This window comes from Triticum urartu, chromosome 7A, assembly GCF_056163025.1.
Source record: "Triticum urartu cultivar PI428250 chromosome 7A, HENAU_Tu73, whole genome shotgun sequence".
In the NCBI taxonomy this organism is placed as follows: domain Eukaryota; kingdom Viridiplantae; phylum Streptophyta; class Magnoliopsida; order Poales; family Poaceae; genus Triticum; species Triticum urartu.
Genome location: NC_141879.1, coordinates 53,372,316 through 53,377,029, shown reverse-complemented (window position 1 = coordinate 53,377,029; position 4,714 = coordinate 53,372,316). Strand labels below are relative to the sequence as shown.

General features: G+C 47.6%; 1 long non-coding RNA gene across 1 annotated transcript; it reads left to right on the top strand.

The window, feature by feature from the left end:
* Positions 1-894: 894 nt before the first annotated feature.
* On the top strand, positions 895-1,514 carry LOC147957649 (uncharacterized). Its single transcript, XR_015612337.1, has 3 exons — positions 895-1,183; positions 1,292-1,349; positions 1,437-1,514. It is a non-coding gene; the product is annotated as an uncharacterized LOC147957649 (long non-coding RNA).
* Positions 1,515-4,714: the final 3,200 nt, after the last annotated feature.

Below are 4,714 nucleotides of genomic sequence, written 5' to 3'. Positions count from 1 at the left end.
TGTATGAGTAGTTGATACGTCTCCAACGTATCTATAATTTTTGATTGCTCCATGCTATATTATCTACTGTTTTGGGCAATGTTGGGCTTTATTATCCACTTTTATATTACTTTTGGGACTAACCTATTAACCGGAGGCCCAGCCCAGATTTGCTGTTTTATGCCTATTTCAGTGTTTCGAGGAAAAGGAATATCAGACGGAGTCGAAACGGAACGAAATCAACTGGAGAAGTTATTTTTGGAAGGAAAGCCACCAGATAGACTTGGACCCTACATCAGAAGATACGGGAGCTGGCCACGAGGGTGGGGGGCGCGCCCACCCCCCTAGGGCGCGCCCCCCTGCCTCGTGGGCCCCCCGCAGCTCCACCGACGTACCCCTTGCACCCATATATACCTACGTATCGTAAAACTTCCAGAACAGAACCTAGATCGGGAGTTCCGCCGCCGCAAGCCTCTGTAGCCACCAAAAGTCAATCGGGACCCTGTTCCGGCACCCTGCCGGAGGGGGGGATCCCTCACCGGTGGCCTTCTTCATCATCCGGCACTCTCCATGACGAGGAGGGAGTAGTTCACCCTCGGGGCTGAGGGTATGTACCAGTAGCTATGTGTTTGCACTAGTAGAAAACAGGGCTTTGGTCCAGGCCGGGTCAGCCCATTAGTCCCGGTTCAGTCTAGAACCGGGACCAATGTGGGCATTGGTCCCGGTTCGTGAGCCCAGGGGGCCGGCCGGGCCACGTGGGCCATTGGTCCCGGTTCGTCTGGACCTTTTGGCCCCGGTTGGTGGGACGAACCGGGACCAATGGGCCTCGCTCCTGGCCCACCACCATTGGTCCCGGTTGGTGGCTTGAACCGGGACCAAAGGCTCCCCTTTAGTCCCGGTTCATGCCACCAACCGGGACCAATGAGGTGCCTATATATACCCCCTCGCGCAAGAGCAGAGCACAGTGCTCTATTTTTTCTGGCCGAGGGGGAGAGGGCTTTGTGGTGCTCTAGCTCAGCTCCTATGCACATGAGGTGTTCGATGGAATGCCCGAGCCACACTACTTAAGCTTTCTCCTCTCGAAGCTCGACCTCCAAGCTCCATTTTCCTCGAGATTTGTCTAGATTTAGCGGTCCGTCACGCCCCGTCCCCGTCTTCACCGCCGTCGATCACCCGCGCCGATCTCATCACCGACACCACCGTGGTGAGCCTCTTGTTCTTATCTTCTTTCTGAAAGGAAAAATATTCTTACTTGTATGTTTAGATAGATACTTGTATCATTTTCTTACATTTATTATTGCATCTTATATAGTGCGATGGTTTTGGTATCCGCCCCCGTCGGCCCTCGTCCTGTCTATGATTCGGATGTGGTATGTATATTATCTTTATAACTATTGGTTCATTTATTGTTTATGAAAATTATGCCGACCAACGTGACATAGATTTTATTTATCTAGGATGTATGTGAATCGGAAATGCCAACCGACCCTATTGTCGAGAGGTTAAATTTAGTTGAAGAAGAAAACAATTTGTTGCAGGAAAAAATAAAAAAAATTGAGGAGGAGAAGATGATATTGGAGTTGCATGTTGCGGATGTCGTCGATGATCACAAGATCAAGATGGATGCAATGCGCTTGAAGATTAGAAAGATTAGAAAATATGCCATTCATACCGAGGCTTGGTATCATTATGCCGTTGGATCAATTGTTACCTTGGTTGCGATTATGATCGCATTTGTTTTCGCATTGAAATGTTTTACATAGTTTCAATGTATGGTTTAATTAATTAGATGCTCTAGAGAGCTATATGTTGTTAGATGAGAACTATGTATGCACTTTGGTTTTAATGTGATGATGAACTTCTATTAATTTGGACAATTAATTATATATAATGCACGCAGATGAACCGGCAATGGATGTACGGTGACAGACACACCTGCGAGTACATTAAGGGCGTGCATGAGTTTCTCGATGCGGCTGAGGCAAACAAGCAGAATGGTTTTATGTGTTGTCCATGCACTGAATGTGGGAATATGAGGTCTTACTCTAACCGGAAAATCCTTCACTCCCACCTGCTTTACAAGGGTTTCATGCCACACTATAATGTTTGGACGAGGCACGGAGAAATAGGGGTTATGATGGAAGACGGCGAAGAAGAAGAGTACGATGACAACTATGTGCCCCCTGAATACGGTGATGCTGCAACGGAGGGAGCTGGTGAAGATCAAGAGGAACCAGATGATGTGCCCAATGATGCTGCCATAGGTGAAGCTGCTGAAGATCAAGAGGAACCAGACAATGTGCCCGATGATGATGATCTCCGCCGGGTCATTGTCGATGCAAGGACGCAATGCATTAGTCAAAAGGAGAAGCTGAAGTTCGATCACATGTTAGAGGATCACAAAAAAGGGTTATAACCCAATTGCGAAGATGGCAACACAAAGCTCGGTACCGTACTAGAATTGCTGAAGTGGAAGGCAGAGAATGCTGTGGCTGACAAAGGATTTGAGAAGCTACTGAAAATATTGAAGAAGAAGCTTCCAAAGGATAACGAATTGCCCGACAGTACATACACAGCAAAGAAGGTCGTATGCCCTCTAGGATTGGAGGTGGAGAAGATACATGCATGCCCTAATGACTGCATCCTCTACCGCGGTGCATACAAGGATCTGAACGCATGCCCGGTATGCGGTGCATTGCGGTATAAGATCAGACGAGATGACCCTGGTGATGTTGACGGCGAGCCCCCCAGGAAGAGGGTTCCTGCGAAGGTGATGTGGTATGCTCCTATAATATCACGGTTGAAACATCTGTTCAAAAACGAAGAGCATGCCAAGTTGATGCGATGGCACAGTGAGAACCGAAAAAAAGATGGGAAGTTGAGAGCACCCGCTGACAGGTCGCAGTGGAGAAAAATCGAGAGAAAGTACTGGGATGAGTTTGCAAAGGACCCAAGGAATGTATGGTTTGCTTTAAGCGCGGATGGCATTAATCCTTTCGGGGAGCAGAGCAGCAATCACAGCACCTGGCCCGTGACTCTATGTATGTATAACCTTCCTCCTTGGATGTGCATGAAGCGGAAGTTCATTATGATGCCAGTTCTCATCCAAGGCCCTAAGCAACCAGGCAACGACATTGATGTGTACCTAAGGCCATTAGTTGAAGAACTTTTACAGCTTTGGAATGGAAACGATGTACGTACGTGGGATGAGCACAGACAGGAGGAATTTAACCTTAAGGCGTTGCTGTTCGTGACCATCAATGATTGGCCCGCTCTCAGTAACCTTTCAGGACAGACAAACAAAGGATACCACGCATGCACACACTGTTTAGATGACACTGAAAGTATATACTTGGACAAATGCAGGAAGAATGTGTACCTGGGCAATCGTCGATTTCTTCCGACCAACCATCAATGTCGAAAGAAAGGCAAGCATTTCAAAGATAAGGCAGATCACCGGAAGAAGCCCGCCATGCGCACCGGTGATCACGTGCTTGCTATGGCCAATGATTTACACTACGTAATCTTTGGAAAGGGTCCCGGTGGACTAGCTATTCCGAATGACGCTGAGGGACATGCACCCATGTGGAAGAAGAAATCTATATTTTGGGACCTACCCTACTGGAAAGACCTAGAGGTCCGCTCCTCAATCGACGTGATGCACGTGACGAAGAACCTTTGCGTGAACCTGCTAGGCTTCTTGGGCGTGTATGGGAAGACAAAAGATACACCTGAGACACGGGAGGACCTGCAACGTTTGCACGAAAAAGACGGCATGCCTTCGAAGCAGTATAAAGGTCCTGCCAGCTACACTCTTACAAAAGAAGAGAAAGAAATCTTCTTTGAATGCCTGCTCAGTATGAAGGTCACGACTGGCTTCTCGTCGAATATAAAGGGAATAATAAATATGCCAGAGAAAAAGTTTTAGAACCTGAAGTCTCATGACTGCCACGTGATTATGATGCAACTGCTTCCGGTTGCATTGAGGGGGCTTCTACCGGAAAACGTCCGATTAGCCATTGTGAAGCTATGTGCATTCCTCAATGCAATCTCTCAGAAGGTGATCGATCCAGAAATCGTACCAAGGCTAAGGAGTGATGTGGCGCAATGTCTTGTCAGTTTCGAGCTGGTGTTCCCACCATCCTTCTTCAATATCATGACGCACCTCCTAGTTCATCTAGTCGACGAGATTGTCATCCTGGGCCTGTATTTCTACACAATATGTTCCCCTTTGAGAGGTTCATGGGAGTCCTAAAGAAATATGTCCGTAACCGCGCTAGGCCAGAAGGAAGCATCTCCATGGGCCATCAAACAGAGGATGTTATCGGGTTTTGTGTTGACTTCATTCCTGGCCTTAACAAGATAGGTCTCCCTAAATCGCGGTATGAGGGGAGACTGACTGGAAAAGGCACTCTTGGAAGAGACTCAATAATATGCAGGGACGGATATTCTTGGTCTCAAGCACACTACACAGTTCTACAGAACTCTACCTTGGTGACCCCGTATGTCGATGAACACAAGAACAGCCTGCGCTCCAAACACCCGGAGCAGTGCGACGACTGGATTACATGTGAACACATCAGGACTTTCAGCAGTTGGTTGGAAACACGTCTCAGAGGTGACAACACTGTTTGTGATGAGTTGTACTTGTTGTCCAGGGGACCATCTTTGACTGTATTGACTTACAAAGGATACGAGATAAATGGGAATACATTTTACACGATCGCCCAAGATC